Genomic DNA, 24,065 nt, shown 5'->3' with positions numbered 1-24,065 from the left:
ATGTAAGATATATCCTTAAGATTTTTGAGATTCTTTTTAAGCTGAATTAATTAATATAATGCTGGTTTGCTACATTTCGGCAGTCCCGCAGGGGGTCTTACTCTTCCTGACCAGACCAACCCGCTAGTGCTGCAGTCGACCTCTACGCGGTCGCCATCTTGCTCTGGGAGATTTCCTTTTTCCACTGATCAGTTCTCATCACCTGATCAAATTTTGTGTTGCCCACCAGGAACATAATTGATAGTACTTGAACCTCATTAATTGTCCATTTGTACATTCACATAGTACTTCCCAGCTCAGTAAGTTAGAACCTATTTTAAGATCTGCCCAATACCTTATATCTCCCGATTTTAGAGGCTGACTAAGTTGATCTCTCAGGCATTCCGGGGGACCCAGGGATTCCCAAATCGGAGCCCATGATGAAAAATATGGGACACCCACGCATTTCCTCACGTACATCCAGGTTCTTAAAGCAGACCTCAGAGTCTTCACCCTCACCTTTTCACAAAAAAAACTTTGGGTCTCCATATTAAAAAAAAAAGAAAGTGTTGCTGGCATTGAAAGACATCTGCTAACATGACCTTAACAAGCATTTGCAATGCAATAGGTCTCGCATTAGTGAAACTTTGAGCTATGGGCATTGCAAGATTTGGTAAATGGACTATTTTGGATCTGCACTGCATTAGTTGGCTTAGTGTGTCTTTGGGAATCAGTTCTGTTTGGGCAATGTTTGGTGCTTAGTGTTGCTTGATGGAGAGGATGAGGGGTTGCAATGCTTTTAGCATTTTTTGTCTGTCTTTTGGGATTACTTCTGCTTTGGGCAATGCTTGGTGCTCATTGTTGCTTGATTGAGTGTACTAGCGTTTGTACTGCTTTTAGCACGTTGGTCCAACTTTGACAATCACTTTTGTTTTGGTCAGTATTTGGGTGTCGTTATTGTTTTAGAAAGAATGTATGAGGCCTTTGCTGCTTTGGAAATGTTTTGGGGGCAGAAGTGCAACTTGGCTATGGTTATGGGGTCCAGTTCTTGGATGTAAAGGCGAGAAGGGCACTGCAGTTTGGTTAGGAAAGGGGTTTTCTTGTGAGAATTTGTATTCTCTTTAGATTAAGGGCTATTTTAATTTTTGAATCACACTTCCCCTTGGTCCAAGGCCAGAAGCTTCATATATGGTGGTCGGCTGGCTAGTAATGCAAAAAGTGCTTCCTTGATCCCAGACAAGCATGACCAAGAAACAAACTCTACGTGACATCACAAAGGAACCGTACACGTTAGAACCTAGTTCTGGCTGGCCCGTGAAGAGCCTTGGCTGCTGTACAAAAAGAAGTACCAGTTTGTCTCTGTGAAAGAAAAAGAGAACAATGTTATAAAAGCGAAACTACAATTGGAGGACTACAAGAATTTGAGGGGAAAATATCGAAACTACAACTTCATAAACTTCCAGGAAGCCCTAATATGAATACAATGCAATTTTGTCTAAAAGGCTAGAACATTGACTTTTTAAAGGCAAGGTACTGTTATTCTTGGAAGGCATTACATTGGAGAAAAGCCTTGTTAAACTCTTTACAAATTACAATGATCTGGCGGGGCGGAGTTTGCCTGACACCAAGATGGTCGCCATTTAGACGAGCCTGATAACCATCTAAACTATCCTGTACGTATCCTACAGATCTGGGGTCGATGCTGCTGTAACTGCGGAGGAATTGATTACCCCAACAACGCGCTGCACAATGAGGCGCTGAAATCGAGCCACGTGACCTGCATGAGTGGTGAGGCCTAGGGTGTTAGAGCGAGGTGACTTGCGCGGCCTGGGTGCTGGAGTGACCCAACGCCAGTGGTGTGCCCCAGGACGCCGGCACGCACATTGCCCCAAAACTCATGCAGCTGTGAATGCAGGCCTTTGCTGTGCTGCTAGCGGCGAAGCTGTGCGAGCGACTAAGGCAGAGGACAGCTGAGAGCACTTGGTGGGTCGTGACACGCTAATACGTTGAGGCGGAAGCTCTGCTTCAGGGCATCAGCGGCTGACCTGCTGCACTGCCGGAGGACTTGGCTGCACACGCGGGACATGGTGGTGAGTGTGCGGCGGCCTGGGCAGGCTGGGGGCGTGCCGGCAGACCGTGTTACGATACTGCCTGAAGGTCCTGGGTTGCGCTGATGCCCCAGGCGAGAAAGAGAGCCACTTCTCGTGCATGCACTGACTGGTGCCGTGTGCAAGCAAAATATCCATCCTGGGTGGGCGGGGCCTAAGGGAGACAGGGTGGGTACCAACCCCACTTCCAAAAGAAAAGCGACGACAATAGATCTCGCAATCTTGCAGCGCATGCACTGCATCGCTAGGTGAGACCTAAAAAGTAGACCCACAGATGACTTATCTGTCTTATTTGCCAACATACAGATATTCTAAAAAGGGAGAGCATAACATTAGGCAAGCGGGTCCGGTAACGCCAATCCTCCTGCCTCTAGCCTCCTTCTTAATTTTTTTCCAGGCTATCCTAGGGCCCTTTGACGCCCAAATCAAACTCCCTATTTTCCCCTGCAATTTAGCTAGTCCTCTTTCTCAAAACTTAAAGGAACAGAATTAAAAAGAAAAGCTATTTTCAGGAGGGAGGATAATCATTTTTATAAGGTTTACCGGCCATAGATGTTTAAGGGTAGGTTTGCCCATTTCTGCAACATACACACTATCACCTGACTGACTTTCTTCCAGGTTATTTTAGTAATATCCTCCAGTTTCTGAGTGATCAGCACCCCAAGATATCGTTTTTGTGTTTTTGCCCCTTGCCTCTTCAAACTCTGGTTCCATTCCATTATCTTGGTTTTTCCTGTGTTCACTTTATACCCCGAAATTAGACAACATTTTCTGCCTTCCTCATCAGGTTAGGAATAGCATTTTGCAGATTACTGGTTCAAAGAATCAAGTCATCTGCATGTAGAACCAACTTAACTTCTAACCCTGGTGAAGTTGACCTGTGATCAGAGTGTGCTTTAGCGCCTCGCTGCTGGTCGCGCGCGCTCAGAGCGCTATTTGCTTATTTTAAACTACCCGTTTTGTCTATTTTATTGTAATTTCATTTTCTGATTCTCCCTTGCTTTTAGTGACCCTGCTTCTGCCCCTTACCTGCACCGTAATTCCTTGGAAGCCCCACCGCTGTTTTGCGGGTCCGGTACCCGGGAGGTTGTGGGCAGGGAGTACCATCTTGGATCAGGAACTGAACTGTGGCCGCCATCTTGGAGCGTCCCTGCGCTCGTGGACTGTGAGAGCAGGCTACTTAAGGCGCGGTCAGGGAGTGGTCAGCCTGGTGAAGTTGACCTGTGGTCAGAGTGTGCTTTAGCGCCTCGCTGCTGGTCGCGCGCGCTTAGAGCGCTATTTGCTTATTTTAAACTACCCGTTTTGTCTATTTTATTGTAATTTCATTTTCTGATTCTCCCTTGCTTTTAGTGACCCTGCTTCTGCCCCTTACCTGCACCGTAATTCCTTGGAAGCCCCACCGCTTTTTTGCGGGTCCGGTTCCCGGGAGGTTGTGGGCGGGGAGTACCATCTTGGATCAGGAACTGAACTGTGACCGCCATCTTGGAGCGTCCCTGCGCTCGTGGACTGTGAGAGCAGGCTACTTAAAGCGCGGTCAGGGAGGGGTCAGCCTGGTGAAGTTGACCTGTGGTCAGAGTGTGCTTTAGCGCCTCGCTGCTGGTCGCGCGCGCTCAGAGCGCTATTTTCTTATTTTAAACTACCCTTTTTGTCTATTTTATTGTAATTTCATTTTCTTATTCTCCCTTGCTTTTAGTGACCCTGCTTCTGCCCCTTACCTGCACCGTAATTCCTTGGAAGCCCCACCGCTGTTTTGCGGGTCCGGTTCCCGGGAGGTTGTGGGCGGGGAGTACCATCTTGGATCAGGAACTGAACTGTGGCTGCCATCTTGGAGCGTCCCTGCGCTCGTGGACTGTGAGAGCAGGCTACTTAAAGAACTCCTCCAGGCGCGCAGCGGTGACGCGCAGCGGGAGCGCCCTCCCTGCGCCTGAGTCGTGCCAGAGTCCTGCCCGTCTGCGCTCGTCAGCGTCTCGGCAGCGGACGAGGTAGGACCACTGGCCTTCTCTTTTTCCCTTTTTCTTATTATTATTTTCCTTTACCTCGGGGCGTCTGCGTCTACTCTGTTCCTTATGCTCACCTATTCTTCCGCGGAGCTTCGCGCGCTGCGGAGACATACTAATACTTGCCACCATGTCTTCCCTGGTGGTCGATCTCTTAGGAAGGGCTTCTCGGGTTGTGGCTGGCGCTTTCCCGGTCAGGAGGGAATCCTGTTCGATTCCCCTCTTACATATAATAAATGCCCTCTCCTTAATACCAGATCTCTCAGTAGACACTCCACTGACATCTGGAATTTGTTGTCGGACTCTAAACCATCCTGTCTGTTTCTAACTGAGACCTGGCTGGGAGAGTACTCTGGTCCTGACCTGGTGACTGCCATTCCCCCGGACTATACTATCTTTAGAAGGGATAGAGTGGATGGCAGTGTGGCACTAATCGTGGACAAGCGCTTCCCTTGTACTACCTTTCCCGTTGATAATATTACGGGTTGTGAAGCCTTAGGTTTCACCCTTAGGTTATCTCCCCGTCAAACATGCGCTGGGATTCTCATCTATAGAGCACCGGGGCCCCTTGGCTCCTTTTTTGATGAACTGCAGGCGGCGCTCTCCGTGCCCTGCCTTAGATCTGAGCACTGTATTCTACTGGGAGATTTGAATATTCATATGGATATTACAGCAGACTCTGATACCATCAAGCTGCAGGACATTGCCTCCTCTTTAGGGCTGGTTCCTTACATTTTTAGTCCCACCCATAACAAAGGCCATACTATTGATCGGAATTTTTCGACTAGCCTGATTGTTGTGTCTCCGCCACTTCCAGTTTTATGGTCTGACCATTTTTTAGTTAATTTTTGTATTTCTTCCTCTGTCAAGATTGGTACAAGATCGCCAAAATATGTTAGAGGGGTGGCCCGGCCTTTTCATCAGGTCACGGCGGAAATGCTGTCTGATGCTCTTCGCCGACATCCCTGTCAGCCATCTGGTAACCTGGAGGAAAATCTTGACCTGGTCCAGAAGTGGCTTACAGCCAGATTTGAGGAGTTAGCCCCTGGTAAGCCAGCTAAGTCTGCGGGTAGGCACGCCTCGGCCCCTTGGTTCACTCCCTTTCTTGGTAAGATGCGCCAAGATTGTAAGAAGGATGAAAGAGCTTGGCGGCGCTCGTATGACCCTGACGATAAAGTCAAATACAGGGATTCTATTAGACTCTATCACAAATATATTTTGGATGGGAAAAAAGTATATTTGGAGCGTAGAATCGAGGAAGCTGAAAACTCGAGTAAAGAAATCTTTAGGATAGTAGAAGAGTTTACCTCCCCTTCCCTGAGCACGCCCACCCACTCTCATACTGAAGCTTGGATCAGACAGCTGGGTGACTTCTTTATAAATAAAATTAAATCCATTCTGGACTCCTCTCCTGATGTTGGCCCTATTTCAGCTGCTAGCCACCTGAGCACTTTACCCTTACCATTAGAAGGGAAAGGTCCTTTTTTTCTGTCTTTCCTCCTATGTCTTCTGTTACCTCTCTTGATCTCCTGTCTCGGCTTCAATCCGGCTCGCCACTCGACCCTTGTCCAGCGAAATGCCTGGGGAAAGTGGCGTCTGCAGATAACACTTTGCTTAATCTACTGCTCAATTCCTCCCTGGTCACGGGAGAGGTACCCCTGGCCTGGAAACATGCCTTGATTCTGCCGTTGATTAAGAAGCCCAATTTAGATCCCCTTATTCACGCGAATTATAGACCTATTTCCCTCCTCCCTTCTTTGGCTAAGGTGATTGAGAAGCATGTGCATCTCTCCATTTCCAGCTTTATCGAGAGCAATAACATCTTGCACGACTCTCAATCTGGCTTCCGTGCTAATTTTAGCACGGAGACAGCCCTTCTCGAGATCACTGACGCCATAAGAGAGACTCTTGATTCTGGGGGTAAGGCCATCTTGGTTATGTTGGATTTGTCGGCGGCTTTCGACACCGTTCCCCACGACGGTCTCCTTTTAAGACTCTGGGAGATCGGCTTTCGTGGTACGGTGTGTATTGGTTTAAGTCATTTCTGACCGGCCGTCGACAAGTGGTCTGGGCACCTCCGTTTTCGGCCGAAATGCCGCCGCTGGAGTTGGGGGTTCCTCAGGCATCTATCCTGAGCCCCACCCTCTTTAATATCTATATGGCCCCTCTGGCGGCGGTGGCGGAATCTTTTGGTGCCCGGATCATATCCTATGCTGATGATACCCAGCTCCTTTTTACGTGTAATAAGGGTGAGGCTTTCGACGATAGTCGTATCAAAAAATGCCTGGGTGCTGTCTTTGACTGGTTCCTGCGGCACAGCCTAAAGTGCAACTCCGATAAGTCGGAGTTGCTTTTTTTTGGATGTCCGCCTGATCATTGTTCAGGCCTTGATAGGCTCGCGTCTGGACTACGCGAACGCCCTGTATCTTGGCCTCCCCAAATATCTTTTGGCTCGTCTGCAGATCGTGCAGAATTCTGCGGCCAGAGCCATTTTTGGCCTTCAGCGTAGGGCAAAAGCCTCAGAGTTGCTCAAGAGACTGCATTGGCTTCCTGTCTCCAAGAGAATAACTTTCAAGGTTATGACCCTTGCTTTTAAGGCCCTTCATTTGATTGGCCCAAAATAAATTGGGAAGCGTATGGCTTTTTACGCTCCTAGGAGGACTCTGCGGTCGGCCTTGTTGGCCAAAGCCGTGGTTCCCTCCATCAAACGGGCTCGTATTGGAGGTCGCTCCTTTCGTTACTTGGCACCTCGCTGCTGGAATGAGCTTCCCGTTTCCCTAAGAAAAGTCAACAGTTTGTTCTCCTTCAGAAAGGAATTGAAGACTTGGCTCTTCTCCCAATAATATCCTGTCGACCCTCGGTGAGTTGCTGTGTTGTGTACTTTTTTCCAGTTCTCTTTGCCAAAGCGCCGGGACACTCCCTGGAGTAGCCGTGCGCTATAAAAGAGACCCCCTATGACATAACATAACCCAAAAGATTTGAAAGGGAGAATGGTGGAATCTGCCCTTATCACATTAGCTAATGGCTCTATATACAAATTAAAAAGAAGTGGAGACAGGGGACAACCCTGTCTTGGTCCTCTAGAAATGCTGAACCAATTTGACAATTCTCCATTTACAAGTACCTTTGCCTTAGGGCAATAGTAAAGATTTTGCACCTTCACTGAAATTCTGATCTTATTGAAAGTCTTTAAGAGTTATGAATATGATAGACTGCAAGAAGATGCGTAAGCAGTGAATTCTGAAATCTTAGAATAGTGCAGAGTATAACAAAAAAAGAGGCGGACAGACATGCAGAGTGGGAGTGGATTTACATTTTTTTTGTATCTCAATTCTTTAGCAAATGTGCAATATATATTTCCCATTATGCCTCTCTGGGTATTCCTATAAACATGGACCTGATTCCTATTCATGCATGGGGATTTTGGGGTTTGGGTGGAATGGGAATACATTGGGTGATTTTGGCATGCATCTTACCTTCTGTGGTGTCTCTGGTTTCAGAGCTGTCCAGGTCGGCCACGCCCATCACTGCCTCAGGCATTAGGGTTTTCTCTACCAACTCCTCTAGGGGCGTCAGCTCAGGTGTAGTGGAGCTCCCACCTCCAGTTGCTTTGGCTTCTGCCAATCTCGTGGCCACCCTCTCCTTGGACCTTTGCCTCATATCGTACCACCGCTTCCTGAGGTCATCGGTGGTACGATGGGTAACGCCAATTGCATTTACCTTTTCCTGTATGTCTGACCAACATTTCCTCTTTCTGGCTTCAGGCACACGAAGTGAGGCTTTTCCAAACAGGAGGTCATGTTGCCTCACCACCTCCTCTGTTAATACCTCCAACTCCCTCTCAGAAAATTTCTGCTTCCTTTTTCTGCATTGTTCATCTGCCTGCTTCTCGCCACCTTGCTATTCAGCACCCTGTGATTCCATTTTGCTCAGTTTAAAGTCAGAGCCAAATCCACAATCCCTCCTCTCTGTCTCTCAGCCAGCAACTGACTCTGGGACAGGTGCAGGCAATCAGGTGCAGCATGGAGACTCACACTTCCTGGCTGTGATGTCATCATTCTGCACCTGAATTGCTCTTTCCTGTTTTTGCGATTCCTTAATAGCGATTTCGCTAATAAGGAATCGCTATTTGAGTAATCACAAAAATATTCAGCGATTTTTTGAGAATCGCCAAAAAATAGCTATTTTTTACATACATCCGATTTTGTAATTCGGAAAGTGCGATTCGCAGAAAATCGTATTTTCCGAATCGCAAAAAAGGTTTTACCTACATATGCCCCTAAGATTAAAATGAACGGTGCACTTTGGGAAGTGATCCAGACAAGCCCGAAATCAGAATACTTAAAGTACCTAAGGCTCTCACTAGAGGCAACTGAGCTGGGAACATTGTGGGAAACAAAACTGCCAGTTCCTTCGTTTAACCAGGTGGTTAAAAGTGTTGCTAAGAAACATTTGTTTCTTAATGACAAAATATCCTTTAGCACCCAAACTCATGCCTGGATGACCATTAAATCGTATACAAGGCCTGTCCCTGCACCCTATCAGACACTGCATTCTCGTTGACACTCAAACGAAAATTCCTGCATTTAAGGCTGGGCATTCTGCCCACAAGACTAGATCAACCTAAATGGAGACCGCAAGATACAACGGAATGCGACCTTTGTGGTGCAGGTAAACAAGACATTATACATATAGTTTGCATCTGTCCAGCCATGTATCAAGGTCGGCGGCACTGGCTCAAGGACAAACTTAACGAGCAAGGAGTCCGCACCTGCCGATCCGCGATAGTCCAGATCCTATGCTCAGCGGACCCCCAACTGATCTGCAAATCAGTAAAATTCCTGAACAGTTTTGTGAAAAAACGAGGCCCGCTGCCATAGGCCTGATCCTTATTGAGATTTAAGAACATTGTTGAAAGACAAACTTGTGCTCTGGAAGAGATTATTGAAACTGGTGACAGATTCCTTGCTACATAGTTTTATGCTTTTTTATACAATTCTTTCCCTTTCCCTCTTCCTATTTATCATTCCTTTATTATAGCCCCAAAAGCTCTTGTTTTAAAAGCTGCAGAATGCTACATATTGTAATGGTTTTAATTAACCGAACAATAAAGAATTTACTTACTTACACTCATACATATGCCCCTAAGAGAGGAAATCAGGGCTACGTTTAGCCAACTGTAATTTAGCTGGAGACCAATTCCAATGATGCAGTATTTTGAAGTAATTAAATTGAAGACGGGAAACTCTTAAGTCCTTTATTATAGTTTTCTAATATGTTGTCCCACTCTTTGTCCGTAAGTTCCATATGCAAATGTGTGGACCGCCATGATCTTAAATTATGAAAGGTTTCAATAGAAAATTAGGAGTCAATTAGAATGGCATAAAGACCAGAGCCTGTACCCTTGAAGTCTTTCCAAGTATGAATATAACGGGCAATTGAGGAGTGAGATGTTATGTCATGAGTTTTTACCGCACTTAAAGTAAGGGCGTATAAAAGTTGAGTATATCTAGTCATTTGTGACAAAGGTAGACCAAATATGTGATGTAAACTGGAAAATGATTTTAAAGATTGATGATGCGTAAATGCATCCATTACACAGTGAAGTTTATGCCTGGATCAGAGGGCTCAATTGAGCTCATCCCCTATATATGTGATATCTGCATTGTTCCATAGTGGGGCTTCACAGTTAAGAAGACTATGATTGTTTGTGAGTTGATGTGCTTTCTGCCATGCTAATGCGAGGAGTAAATGACAGGATTAGTAGAGTTTGTAAAATGTAATCTTTTGGTGTAATAGATTGCCAAGTCCATGTCAGATTGTATGGATCATTCCAGCATAACTCATAGTGGTGTATTCCTATAAGTGAGTAACATATAGCTGGAATGAGCCAGTTGTTGTGAAATCGAATAAGATTCTGAATGGGGAAGATGCACGCCCCCTTTTACTGATGAAGAGTGTAATTTGAAACAGCTCAAACGAGATCTATCGCCGGTCCACACGAACCAGGAGATAATGGATGTCAATGTTTTGAAAATGGATCTTGGAATGGAAAGTGGGATCATTCCAAAAATGTAATTGGATTTTGGAGTTGTATTAATTCTTATAATCTGTACCCTACCCCATAAGGATAAATTCAAAAGCGTCCAGAGTCATAAATCTCTTTTGGTCAGTTCAATTATAGGATTTAAATGATCTGCAATCATATCCTTAACCCCACTATTAAGGAATAAAGATTAAAAAAAATAAGATAAAATATGTTTATAGAGCGCTCGATTGCCGCCGCGTCTTGGCGCTGAGAAGTGTGAAGGGGGACTACTTCGTTAAGTCCAGCGACTTAGTTGGAAGGGAACAACCAGGATGTTAGCAATTTCCTAAAATGCTGCCTGTTTGACTGTAGTCCCATAGCAATTGGTATCTTATTCCACAGTTTAGCTGCACAATGTGATAAGACTCCTACCTCCCCATCTTGCTCTGCGAATTTTGGAGATTTGTATGAGACCCGTATTTGTGGATCTAAGATTTCTCGTGGGTGTGTACCATAAAAATTGTTTCTGAGTATCAACCGCACCTCCTCCTTATAGTGCCTTATGAACCAGACAGAGGGCCTTAAATTCCACTCGTTGCTGGATAGGGAGCCGGTGTAGTGTCCTTATACTAGCAGAGGTGGGATGTCCTTTAGGAATGTTTAATAACAATCGTGCAGCAGCATGGCTCTCTGTGAACGCTTTTGACTGCAGGGCAGGTTTCAAAAAGAAGAAGTTTTATAATCTCCATAAAGTTTTGAAGAGTACCGATTCCAAGATGGCCGCCGAGAGGCAATGCTTAGAGCAGCAGGTTAGCGCTCTAGTGAACAGCATCAATCATCAGGATCCTGGTGCGGTGCCCGCTCTGTGGCGCACTTCACCAGATGTCGCAGCGGAGAAGGACTCATGGAATTTTGGAGTGTCGAGAAGTTAGTCAGGACAAAGATTTTGTCGCGTGGAAAACATTCAGAGCGCTGTAGGAGTTTCGTTGATATCCTATTTCCAAGTAAGACTGTTCCGGTGTAAATATTTATTGTTTGGAGCAAACGCTATCTGAAGAGAGTGTATTTTAACTCAAGCATGCACATTTAAGTTTTTTTCCCTTGAAGTGTCTCAGAGAAAGCTGTAGCTTACACGCAGGGGGGCCCTCAAGGATTTACAGAGTCAGAACAAGTCCGCAATTAAATACGAAAATTGTTTTTCAAAAGATTACGAGTAGTGTGAAGTAAACACTAGTTTAACGAAGAGAAATAAGGAAGTAACTTCTCAAGAAACAAATTAAATAGGCTAAAGGAATAATATAAGAATGCCAATCGTTATACATGTAGAAACAAGGAAAAGACATTAAGGTGAAGCAAGAAGGTTATCAGAAATATACTTACCCAAAAAGAATCCAGTTAAAAAGTCTGCTGTGCCCAACTTAGGTGAGAAATCTAAAAGAAGACACAAGAGTAGGAGTTATTTGGGAATAGACAGTGGGAGAGACAGAGCGAGACTAATAATAATAATATTCTTATCTTTTAGTAGCAGCATCAAAACAACATTAAGAACTGTCAAAAAAGAAGAGAGGCAAAGGTCACACTTAAACTGGGTAGGTGAGCAGGTGATAAGTAAATAGGAAGGTTAGCAGGATATCAATGTGTTAAATGTGATTTTCCCTTACAGCTCAATATAACCTGTTGAGTCAGAAGAAAGCAGTGATAAGAGAAGTTAGGAAGGTTAGCAGGATATCAATGTGTTAAATGTGATTTCCCTTACAGCTCAATATAACCTGTCGAGTCAGAAGATAGCAGTGATAAGAGAAGCTGAAGCAGAGTGAAGAAATCGAGCACAGTGTGGCAGTCTCCTCTCTGTCCCATCCCCTTTCCCCCCTGGGATTCCATTGGCATACTAGCTGCTATACACGTGTTGCTGAGGGAACCCGGGAGGGGCATTGGGAACTTGCAACGTTCTGCTCCTGTGCTGTTGAGGAGAGCACCGAACTTGACAAAGGATAAGGACAGATCTGCCCCCCCAACCCACCTGTCTGCGAATATCCTCAGTTGCCATAATCAAAGCAGACTCTGTCGAATGACATGATCGAAAGCCATGCTGACTAGAGTCAAGCAGATTATTGGAGTCAAGATAATGAGCTAGCTCCCTGTCACTGATTTTTCGAGGATTTTGGCTGCTATAGGCAAGCAATAAATAGGTCGATAATCTTTGACCTCCGTAGGATCCAGGGCAGCCTTTTTCTGCATAGGCCTGATACATGCTTTTTTCCAAGCACAGGGATAAATCCCTGACTCTACAACTTTGTTCAGAAGGGTAGTCAAATGGAAGCCGGATGTAAAATGGCCGGGGGCATGGATCATTAGGTGATCCCGATTTAGTTGATAAGAGGAGATTAGTCACATTCTCTTGTGTAAGGGTACGGAAACTCATTAGTTGGCTCTGAATGGTCTTCTCCTTCGAAGGCAGCCTATTACATTTGGCAGCAACATGGGCTGTATTAGGGAGGTCGCTGTAGATTAATTGCACCTTTGTTTGAAAAAGATTTGCCGTCTTATTACAGAACGCTTGATCAGGCCTAAACTGATTGGCCTGCTGCGGCTTAGATAAAACTTGGACGGATTTGAAAAGCTCCTTAGAGGAGTTATTGGCCGCCTCAATTTTTGCTGTAAAAGAGCCTATTTTGGCGTTTATGATGGTCCCCTTGTATTGTTCTACGACTAAATTATATGCCAATACATGATCCTTACTGTAGTCAGACCTCCATATTCGTTTGATTCTCCTACATTTGGCCTTTATGCTTTTAAGTTCTGGTCCATACCATGGCGATGTCACCTTGGATCTTCTTGCTCTAATAGTTTTTTCTGGAGCTACATGGTTGACTGCTGTTATAATCCAATTCTCAAACTGGTAAACTGGGTCATTGTTATCAGTGACCAATGAGGGAGGGCATAAATCAAGGGACTGTTCTAGTTCATTACTTTGTATTTTATTCCATGATCTAATGTTTACAAAGGATGGTTTGATTAAGATGGGATGGTTGGGCTGGATAATCTTAATTTTGAAATATACAGCCTTATGGTTGGTCCAGGGTAGTTCTGATCAGTGTAATGTCGGGGTTGTTAGTAAATATGCCATCAAGTGTGTGACCGGCTGAGTGAGTAGGTTCAGACACAATTTGAGTTAGGCCATGAGATGCCAAGTTATCAAGTAGCCTTATAGTGTCTGTGTTAATATTTAGCTCAAGGTGGAAATTAAAATCACCCAGAATAGTAACCGTGAGGGATTCTAGGCAGGATTCAAGAAAAGTCTCAAGAGCTTGAGTGAAAGCTGCTCTAGGTCCGGGTGGACGGTATAAGAGTAGGCCATGAAAAGTACAAATGTTATTTATTTTGAAAGTAAAAAGCATAGCCTCCTCCGGAAGATGTGAGATGGCTTCTACTTGGACATTTAAGTGGGAGCGATGTATTGTAGCAATGCCCCCTCCTTTTTTCCCTATCCTATATTGGCTAGTCACCAAATAACCAGCAGGAAGTACAATGTTACAGTCAGAGTCGGAATCCAGAATGGTCCAAGTCTCAGTCACAAATACTATGTCCTGGTTAGAGAGCTGCAAAAAACACTCAAACTGATACCTATGTTTGATTAGTGAGCGAGTGTTAAGCAGTATACATTGAAGGGACTTTTTCTGATTAGGCCTAGAATTTCTGCCAAATTTATGAGAACTACCTGATGTAATATTTGTGCCATTAGTGGAGATCAACGGGACTCCAATTTCTCCATCCAGGCCACTGGCCCGTTCTTTTCCGCACCTACAGCAACATTATTAGTACTTAATTCCAGATTAAACCGAAAGTCACAGCTAGTGCACTTGAAATCCTCGTACTTCCCCCACTGGCAGCAAACATCAGGAGCACCGCACTCACCCCTCCTGAGCTCCAGCAATTGTTTGTTGGTGAAACTCCGGGACACAAAACGAGCAGGGGTTCTGGCGCTGTGCGCGCTCCGTGCGCCGATGAGCTTGCCCTTGGGGCACCGGTGGGCGGTCGCGCCAGCGTGTCTTTTATACCCAGGATCAATTAACGCTAGAACGCTGACTCCTAAACACGGCGGGCACGCTCTTACATACGGGCACCACGGTCGGCAAAGAAAGTTAAAAATATTAATCGATGTTTAAAAATTTATTAATTTTAGGAACATACAAAAGTGCATGTCCCAGGGTAGGGGGGCTGCTTAGGGGTAGCTCGGTTTCTACTGTGATGTTCAAGGGTGAGGACGCCAAGAGAGAGCCGGAGTCTTTAATTAATGGTTTCAAAGAGGGCTTTATTTTTATGTAGCAGCGCCTTTGCCGACTCGTGATTCTTTCTCTTGCAAACGCTGCTGGGTCAAAGGGTGGCTTCCTCGGTGAATCCAGCTTGCTTCACACAAGACCCGGGACTGGTTCCGTCGCAGTTCCTCTCCGCCTCCAGAGCGTGAAAAAAAGGAGAGAGAGAAACCGTGTCAGACGGCAATACGGGACCACCAGGATCTTGGGGGGGACCGGGGGTGAGGGAAACCCCTGCAACTATGTACACTAAGCACTCAGTGAGGGAGGGGCTCGTGAGGGATAAGGTTGTTGGAGGGGCGATATTTACAAAAGGAGCTATTCTCTTAGTCCGGAGGCTGGACCCGGTTTCCAATCCAACCCGCTACGCGGCCCCGTACCTGTTGGAGCCACGCCCCTCCAGTGGGTGCGTTGTGGAAAAGTAAATTTTGCCATGTTCTGTGTCCCTACGTGTCATCCATCATATGTTATGTGTGCATGATTAAATATGCATATGTTATCCCCATGTTCGATTAAAGACGCAATTACAGTTGTGTCCACCTCTAGTATGTCAGTTTTCAGTCCTCGTGAATAATACGAGTATTAGGCCTATGTAAAGCTACGTTGCCACGTTTTCCAGTGTGCACGTTAATTCATTGAAAGTCCCCGTTTCTAGGCCTCAAAAGGGCCCGGACATCAGATTCAGCTCCTGTCTCCTGAAGCCTCGCTGAGGAGGGATACAGCCCCCACCTGTATCCTCGACCCTTCACTTACTTCCTGCCTCGCAGTGCCCGGTGCAGCTTGGCTCTGCCTCTAAGTCTGCCAAGACTATGTTATGATTCCAGCTATCAGTTTAGTCCTCCTTCTCTGCATTCCCAAGCTACTGAACTGCATCAATAGTTTCCGTCATTGTCTAGCCTTTAGGGCTCCATGTTAAGAGAAATACTGTATTTAATGGTCATTTAATATTCTTCATCACGCACTACATGTAGAATAAATGCATGCTCTAGCCTTAGAGTCTGTTAGCTTTTCCCCTCATGACTTCTAGTTTATATCAACATGTTCCCTAAACATTAGATACCAGATAGGGTTTAGGTACATGTCGCTCCGACCCTCCAGACTTCAGTCTCTGCTCCTAGCACAGAGTTCATAGCCCCCAGCTTCTCCTAGTGATACGTCATTGCTAGTTTGCGCGCACCATCAGGTTAGAGGTCCCGGCTCCTTAGGTAGCCCCCTCCATGGTTTCCGCCCATTCATGACATATTCTGTTACGTTTGCATCACATGTCTATGTATACGCCCTGTTACACCTTCTTCTCACCCTTATCTTTCGCGACTGCTACGCGTCACACCTACTGCTACGCTCATTGCAATGTAAATGCTATGTGTTTGCGTTATGTATATATGCTCATGTAATGTTATTAAATGTTAGAGCTAGCCATTCCAGATCCTGTCCCCGGCAGCTGCCGGGCCATGCTAGTCCTTGCCATTCTGTTCCTATGCAGGTTGTCCTGTCCTGATCCTGTCCTTTATGCTGTAATAAACCTGCAAAACTCCCACTACCTCGAATCTTGACTCTTATTTTATTGAGCTATCTGTTATTCATTCATTCATTCAAAAATAGATCCGGTATTATTTATTTATATACCACATAATGGCGCCCGAACAGGGACCTGCCCTTTCCCCACGCGTCGGTGAAGCCACGCCGACCCCCTGACCCTCTGCAGTCGTGACGGAACTCTTCTGCGCAGTGGCAGATATTTCTGCTCAAGTATCCCTCAGGCCCACGGAGGAGACGGAGGAGGCGGTCCAGCATCCAGACGAGACGGTGGAGGAACGCGGCGAGTCCCGACCAGAGCCCAAGCCAAGAGTCCAAGGTCCGAGGTACCCGGAGGTCCACCCGTAACTGAAGTCCGAAGTCTGAAGTTCGTCGTCCGTCGTCGTAGCAGTCCAGTCCAGTCCGAGGTTTCCGTTCTTGCTGCCCGGTGAGTACCGTTGCTGGGGTGGTATCTAGACAGGGTCAATCTAATTGACTCTGGTCCGTGGGTTGGTGGTACACAGTCCCACAAACGAAGTGTCCACTTCGGTGGATGCGGGTCCTGACGTGTCTCTTTATGAGACCGGTAAGTTTCGTACTGTTTCAGCAGTGCATCTAGTTTCTGTTCTAGTCAGTTTCTGTTCTCGAGAAAAATTCATGTGTTCTGTTCTCAGTATTCCAGGTAGTATTCTGTTCGAACTGTTATTTTAAATGTTTTTCATGTATTTTAATGTCGTGGTATGAATGGAGAATAAGTATCGTGTTCATTGTGTATTGTATTGTGTCTAGATTACAGTTCAGTCATGCCCATATTTTCCAAGTTACGTCAGTTAAAAACTAGAAAGGGTCTGCTGGAAGCAGCAGTTCCCGTCCCGCCCAGGGACAGTCCAGGTCACTTTATGTATCAGAAACATGGCATAAGCGCCATATTGTATCTAGATTTATGGGTAGAATATACCAAACAGTTAGAAGAAAAGTATAGATGGCCGTATCGGGTACATGGGATGCTGAGTGCATCATGCGAGTAGAAGAGGCATTATGGAAAAAGAAAGCCAGACAGTCACAGAAAGATGCCATCGAGTTATGGCGCAAAGAAGCTCATAAAAGAACTGAAAAAGAAATCAGAAAATCAGAATTAAGTAGAGAATCCCAAGAGCGAGCCCAAGAAAAAGAATTAATCGAGATAGGTGAACAAGTCAAAGCCGAACAGTCAGACAGACAGAGGCATGCCCTTATTAAGGGTATGTACCCTCTTCTTGCCGAGGGTTTGCCAAAAGCGACCCCGGAGGCATCCAGTAATTTCCCGCCACCACTAGTTCCGACCAAGTTACGTCACAAACCGACCGCAGCTGATATTTTTATTTCGTCCTATCTGGACGACACAGTCCCTGAATATGCGAATCCTGTTCGTGCTCCGCCAGTCCCTGTAAATCAGGCACATCCTGCTCCTCCAGACACCGGGGCACCCCATGCAGTACCTGCTACGGTACCCCCGGTCCAGCCAGCATTCCAATTTCCCGCTCCGCCACGAAGAATGTCAGTCGACGATTCTAGTCTAGGGGCCGCAGGAGGAGGTCCTCCTCAAACCCCGCCGCCACGCAAGCGTTTATCAGCACTCGAATTACATGCTCAAGCATCACAGCGTACTCCCAAGAGTAATAAGTCTGTTGCAGAGATCAGGCAAACCCTTGGCGAATGTGCCTATGACCCAGTTCCAGGCGAGTTTAATATGGTTTTATATTCAGTACGCGTAAGGAGGGTGACCGAGTATCTAGTCACCCTACCAAACATGAAAGAAGATCTAGACAGAATATATCGTTTCATCCGTACAGGGGATGACCCAGGAAGTATCAGTGATGCCATGTCTCAAAGGAAAGCCGAGATTCAGCGCATGATATTAAAGTTCTTAATTAACTGTCTAATAAGAGAACAGGATCATCCGTCTAAAGACCCGGAAGAAATGAAAACTCTAACAAAGTGGAGTGATAATATAGCCGAAGGAAAGCACAATACCATTAGTGCCATGGAGAGTATGTACAAGAAAATACGCAGAGAAATAATAAAGATACACGAACAACGTAAAGCAGCACAAGTAAGCGAGAAAGAAAGTAACTCTGATCCTGAAGAGGAAGAGGACGAGAATCCCGCCAGAATAGCGTATGTAGGAAAATCTAGATTTCCAGATCGCCATTTACGCCTAGAACACAAGTCTATTTTCCATCATTCAGCACCAGAACAAGGTTCCCTAGAACAAGTGTTCCAAGCTACCGATTACATTTTAAAATCACGAATCGGTTACAGTGAGTTAAGTACCATGCATGAACAAGAACTAGCCCGATCAGCAGTCCGATGGATTACTGATTCTACCACTTTTCCAGACGAAATAGTGGCACAAATGTTTCTGAAATTGCCCCCAGCCGAGCAACGACTGGTGGGTATGTATATGATCCAGCACCTCATTACATTGTATGAGGGTCAGCACTCTGATCCAGGTCCGTTACATGATATCCTGAACGAGTTACTCCAGTATAGATGGAGAGGTCTAGGTACCGATTTAATTAGTGTCATTCTAGAACAGCGCCACAAATATAGAACGTTTCTGAACCCGCATTTTGTTCATGTCTCACCCCCAGAAAGTAAACCATTTTACATAGAAAGACAGAACCCGTTACGAGAAGTGCATACAGTTAAGACAGAGGACGGTGAAATGCAACGAGTGTTTGTTTACACCCCGATTACAAAGATGGAACTCCTCGAAATGAAGAAATTAATTCCCTGTCATGACAAAGATCCAGCAGGGTTCCATAGAGAACTAAAAGACATGCTCCGTATGGGAGAATACACTTACCCAGATATCATTAAAATGTTAAAGGTCCTGTTGCCCGCAGGGGTGTATGAAAAGCTAAAGGAAAAAGAATGGGAGGTGGGAGAGAAAAAGATTGATTGGGCAGTTCTAGAAGCCGAAGACAAGTCACGTGTACCAGGTACCGGTCTAGGAGAGAAATGTAAAGAATTACCAGAATTATTGATTCAAGTTTTACCCAGATTGTTAACAACGAAAAAGGAAGACTGGGATGCAATCTCAGCCTGTAAACAGAAGCAAGATGAAGATATTAGTGATTTTTATTCTAGATTTGAAAAGTGCTTTAGTATCAACAGTGGCCTCAAGACAAGTAGCGAGTCATACCCTCATCTTTTTGTTACTAAATTAGTCGAGAATTCAAGCCCACAAGTTAAAAATCGAGTTTTGAAAGTCGAAAGCACCTGGCAAGCTAATACTCCGTCCCAGATGCTCCAGATGCTCCAGTACCACCAGAATAGAATCAGGGAAGAGCAAGAACACGAGAGAAAACGTATGAAAGACACGAAAATGAAAGTATTAGTTGCACAATCCGTTCCTCAAGACAGTCAGAAGAGGGGTCCGAATCAAGCCAGTCATCCTGCAGCTCCCGTTAAAGGGAATTGCAATTATTGTAAACAGCCAGGTCATTTTATAAATGAGTGTGCAGTTCTGAAACACAACATAGCTACTGGTAAGACTAAAGAAAGACCACGTCCGCCTAGACAAGAGCAAGTTTCACAGATTCCTCAGCCACAGAATGCACCACAGACAGTTACAGCACCGCAGCCTATCGCTGCAACACAGCACGTCACATCGCAGATGTACCAGTATGCACAGTCCGAGTATCCAGAGTATCAGCCATATTCATGAAACAGCCTAGAGAGGGAGGTAGGCTTGCCTCTCATCGAGATACCTGTAGATCAAGAGGGTCCCTATGTTCATAGTCAAGTATTAGGGAAAGACAGAAAGTTTTTGATTGATACAGGGGCAAGTAGGACCACAATTAGTCACGCCGAAGTTCCAGGGGCTCCGCTCTCAGGCTCTAGAAATGTTTCCCTTGGATTTTCAGAAAAACCTATCATAAACGAGATCTCCAAACCAGTCACTCTAGAAGTAGGTCCATTGTCCCGCACTACTGATCTGTTACTTACTAAGTCATGTCCAGAAAATCTATTAGGCATTAAGACACTGAAAGAGTTAGGTGCAGTTATATGCTGTTCCCCAGAGGGAATACGATTGTTCCTACGTGACTTTAAGGGTCACTACGTATTACGAGATTTTGATCCAAGACTGTCTAATGTCCCGCAGCATTTATGGGCGCAAGGTCCAACTGATGTAGGGTACATGCAAATCACACCCCATCGTGTGACTCTCAAGCCAGGTGTAGTGTTACCCCGAATCAGACAGTATAGATTGCCACCTGAGGCTGTAGCAGCCTTATCCAAAATTATTGACGAGCTCATCGCTCAAGGAGTAGTTGTAGAAACTGACTCCAACGTATGTAATTCTCCGATCATTCCAGTCATGAAACGTACTGATCCAAATGCACCCCCAGTATATCGATTAGTGATTGATCTACGAGAACTTAATAAATGTATTATTCCTCAGTACCCAGTTGTCCCAGACATCTCTTCTCTATTGACAGCCATTGATTCCGAAGCCATGTTCTTTACTGTAATCGACCTCAAGAACGCATTTTTTAGTGTTCCAATTCATCCAGACAGCCAGTTCCTTTTCGGATTCTGTTTAAATGGAAGGAGCTATATGTTTACACGAGCTCCTCAAGGTTTCACAGAGAGTCCTAGTATTTACAGTCAAGCACTTAAGAGACAACTTGATAATGTTCACATGCCAACTGACACTGCCCTGCTCCAGTATGTCGATGATCTACTGATCACAGCCCGTTCTGAACGTGACTGCGAGCGTGCGTCACTGACAGTTCTGTATTTCCTAGCCGAGATGGGGCACAAGGTGTCCCCTTCGAAGCTTCAATTCTGTGTCCAGCAAGTGGTCTACTTAGGACACTTACTGTCCAAGAGGGGTAGGCAGTTGACACCAGACCGTATCCAGTTAATAGCGAGTCTTCCACAGCCCAAGACCCAGAAGGAGGTACGTGCCTTTATCGGCCTTACTTCTTACTGTAGACAATGGATTCCTCAGTATGCATTTCTAGCCAAGCCACTGATACAGTTAACGACACAGGAGGCAGCCGTATCGACTGTACTCCCTTGGACATCTGAACATACACTTAGTTTCAACGAGTTAAAGAAAGCCCTATGCCAAGCTCCAGTTCTAGCTACACCGAACTACAGTAAGCCTTTTACACTTTTCGTCACAGAACGTGAAGGTACAGCATTATCTGTTCTCACACAAGATCAAGCAGGACAATACAAGCCGTGTGCTTATTTTTCGAGCACATTAGATCCAGTCGCCCAGGCGTTGCCTGCGTGCCTTAAGTCAGTTGCAGCCACAGCACTAGCTATCAGACAAAGTGATTCCATAGTTTTAGGACACTCCCTGACAGTACAAGTTCCACACTCCGTAGAAGTTCTCCTAAATCGAACACAAACTCAGCACTTGACAATTGCACGTTTAACAGGTTATGAATTGACACTGTTCCAGCCACACATAGAAATCAGACGCTGCAACATTTTAAACCCTGCTACACTGTTACCATCCGTTAATTCAAATCCTGACACACATGACTGTGTGGAAGTAATTAACATTACGACAAAGCCAAGACAAGATCTTACAGATACTCCATTACCAGATCCCGACCTGACACTTTATGTGGATGGTTCCTGTATGAGAACAAGTACCGGAGAACTAGTCGCCGCGTATGCAGTGACTACTGACACCGAAGTTATTGAAACACACCGTATTGATACTCTGTCCGCTCAAGCAGCAGAGCTAGTTGCTCTGACACAAGCCTGCATCCACGCCAAGAACCTGAAAGTTAACGTTTACACAGATTCACGCTACGCATTTGGAGTCGTACACGACTTTGGAGTGCTCTGGCAGGAGAGAGGTTTCATGACTTCTCATGGAACCAAGATTCAGCATGGTCTCCTTATTCAAGCTCTGTTAGATGCCATACATTTACCGACATCCATTGCCATCATGAAATGCAAGGCACATACGAAAGTCACTGACATCATTTCCCAGGGTAACGATCTAGCAGATCGCACAGCCAAGCTTACAGCTCAGATTCCAGACATTCCAGTTAACATGACACACACTCCAGATCCGACTATATGTATGACAGTTAAGGACCCTACACAAGATGTCATAGATATCCAGTTACATGCTACTCCCGATGAAATCAAGAAATGGTCCGAACAAGGAGGGGTCCAGACAGATCAAGGATGGGTAACGAAGGGTAAAGCCGCATGGTTTCTCCCCGACTCTATGGTCCAAGTCCTTATTAATACCGCACATAGTCCAGCACATTTAGGGGAAAAAGCTATGTTAGACAGTATCCAGAACATTTGGTTCAACAAGCATTTACGAGCTGCAGCCAAGCAGAAAGTCCGTACCTGTATGATATGTTGTCAGTTTAATCCAGGTAAAAGTGTCCCGGTGGAACAAGGTGGTTTCCAGCCTCCTGACCACCCTTTTGAAGTCCTCCAGATGGATTATATTCAGATGGAGCGATGTCGAGGTTTCAAGTATGTCCTTGTAGTTGTATGCGCTTTGTCCAGGTGGACAGAAGCATATCCAGTCCCAGATTACACAGCCGCGACCACTGCCAAGCAGTTGGTTCGTGAATTCTTCCCTCGTTATGGACTCCCTAGGGTCGTATATTCTGATAACGGCCAGCCATTCTCCTCAGAGTTAATGAAGCATGTTTCCCTTTTGTTAGGGTACCAGTGGAAGTTCCATTGTGTACGCCATCCTGAAGCAGCCGGTCTCGTTGAGAGACATAATCAGACCCTGAAAATCCGCATCGCTAAAATTTGTAAAGAAAAAGGTGTGGACTGGCTAGTAGCTCTGCCAGTTGCTTTGTTTTATATGCGCATGGTCGCACATTCCAGATCAGGTCTGTCCCCGTACGAGGTCGTCTTCGGCCGCCCCCCTAACATGTGGGGTACACCTAGACCCCGAAGTATTACCGATGTTTCATGTAATATGCTGACAGATTACCTAGCTTCCTTGATGTCTGCCCTCAACTCATGTCGTTCACAGGTTGCCGCCGCATTTCCAGATAATACCGAGGTGGCACCGCATGAAATCGTTCCAGGTTCGATGGTCCTCGTCCGAAACTTTGACAGATCAAGTCCACTGGAGCCACGGTGGAAAGAGCCCCGTCAGGTCCTCCTCACCACCCGTACAGCCGTGAAGTTGGAAGGACGCCGCGGCTGGGTGCACCTTTCGCACGTCAAGAAATTCTATGGATTAAAGCCGGTCTCCAAGAACATTTCCCAGGATTTAAAAACTTGTCAAAACATTGTTCCTAAGGACTGTCCCGCAAATGACATTGACACAACCCCTCCCTTGTTAGAGAAAACTCCGCAGCAGGAGTACAAGCAAAAACTACGGTCTAGTAAATTAAGTCAGCCAGTTTGATTGTATAAGTCCTCCCCTAGGTGAAACGGTTAGACTGTTTCTGACATGTATAAAATAGACCCCCATAGTGAGAGAGTCAGTCAAAACTCAATCCGATGTATCGTTTTTTTATGTTTCATATTGTTTCTCAGCATTATGATTTCCTGCACCAGTTATGCATTTTATCTGTGTTTCTCAGTTTCTCATGAAAATACGTCTGCTAATGTTACAGTAGAGCACACGTTTAGTGATCTGCCCCCTCATGAACTGTCCTACCGCCTCGCTATGCGTAATAACTCATTTATCCGCATGTTACATTATTCACACCAGACCAGCAATGCCACTAATTGTTGGGTGTGTGGTCGACTCCCCCCTTTTCAGACACCGAAGGGAGTTCTGCCACTCTTTCCGTATCCTTTTTCACATAATGGTTCGTGTGGGGCATGGTCCACGTTAACGTCATCCTCAACAGATATGTCTTTTCTTAACAGTACATGTTTCCCAGACAAGCAAGGTCTCCCTCACCGAACAGGTTTAGATCTAGAAAATGAAGTGTATAATTTAGGAAATTATTCTTCGAATTTTATGGTCCTGAATGTTCAGTCTGATACTACTCCAGACTCACCTGCTATTTCAGTATTACCAGTCAAAGGTGAATTATGTGTCCGTAGTTATGGTTCCGTACATGTAGGACATAGTGATTGTACTACTATTATCAAGTATAGTGACAGTGGGAAA

General features: G+C 45.4%; 1 protein-coding gene and 1 long non-coding RNA gene across 2 annotated transcripts in view; one reads left to right on the top strand and one right to left on the bottom strand.

Annotated features, from left to right (window-relative positions):
• The window catches only part of C6H8orf74 (chromosome 6 C8orf74 homolog), a 2,015,860-nt gene that overhangs the window by 875,589 nt on the left and 1,116,206 nt on the right, over nucleotides 1-24,065 (bottom strand). The window contains exon 4 of the mRNA XM_078647559.1: nucleotides 11,493-11,543. The gene's annotated coding sequence lies outside the window, so the exon portion shown is untranslated. The remainder of the gene's footprint in view (nucleotides 1-11,492; nucleotides 11,544-24,065) is intronic.
• The window catches only part of LOC144762387 (uncharacterized), a 609,729-nt gene that overhangs the window by 138,076 nt on the left and 447,588 nt on the right, over nucleotides 1-24,065 (top strand). The gene's annotated exons all lie outside the window — the stretch shown is intronic.

This window comes from Lissotriton helveticus, chromosome 6 (genome assembly GCF_964261635.1).
Source record: "Lissotriton helveticus chromosome 6, aLisHel1.1, whole genome shotgun sequence".
In the NCBI taxonomy this organism is placed as follows: domain Eukaryota; kingdom Metazoa; phylum Chordata; class Amphibia; order Caudata; family Salamandridae; genus Lissotriton; species Lissotriton helveticus.
The sequence above is the reverse complement of the archived record's forward strand: the minus strand, read 5'-3'. Positions and strand labels throughout refer to the sequence as shown.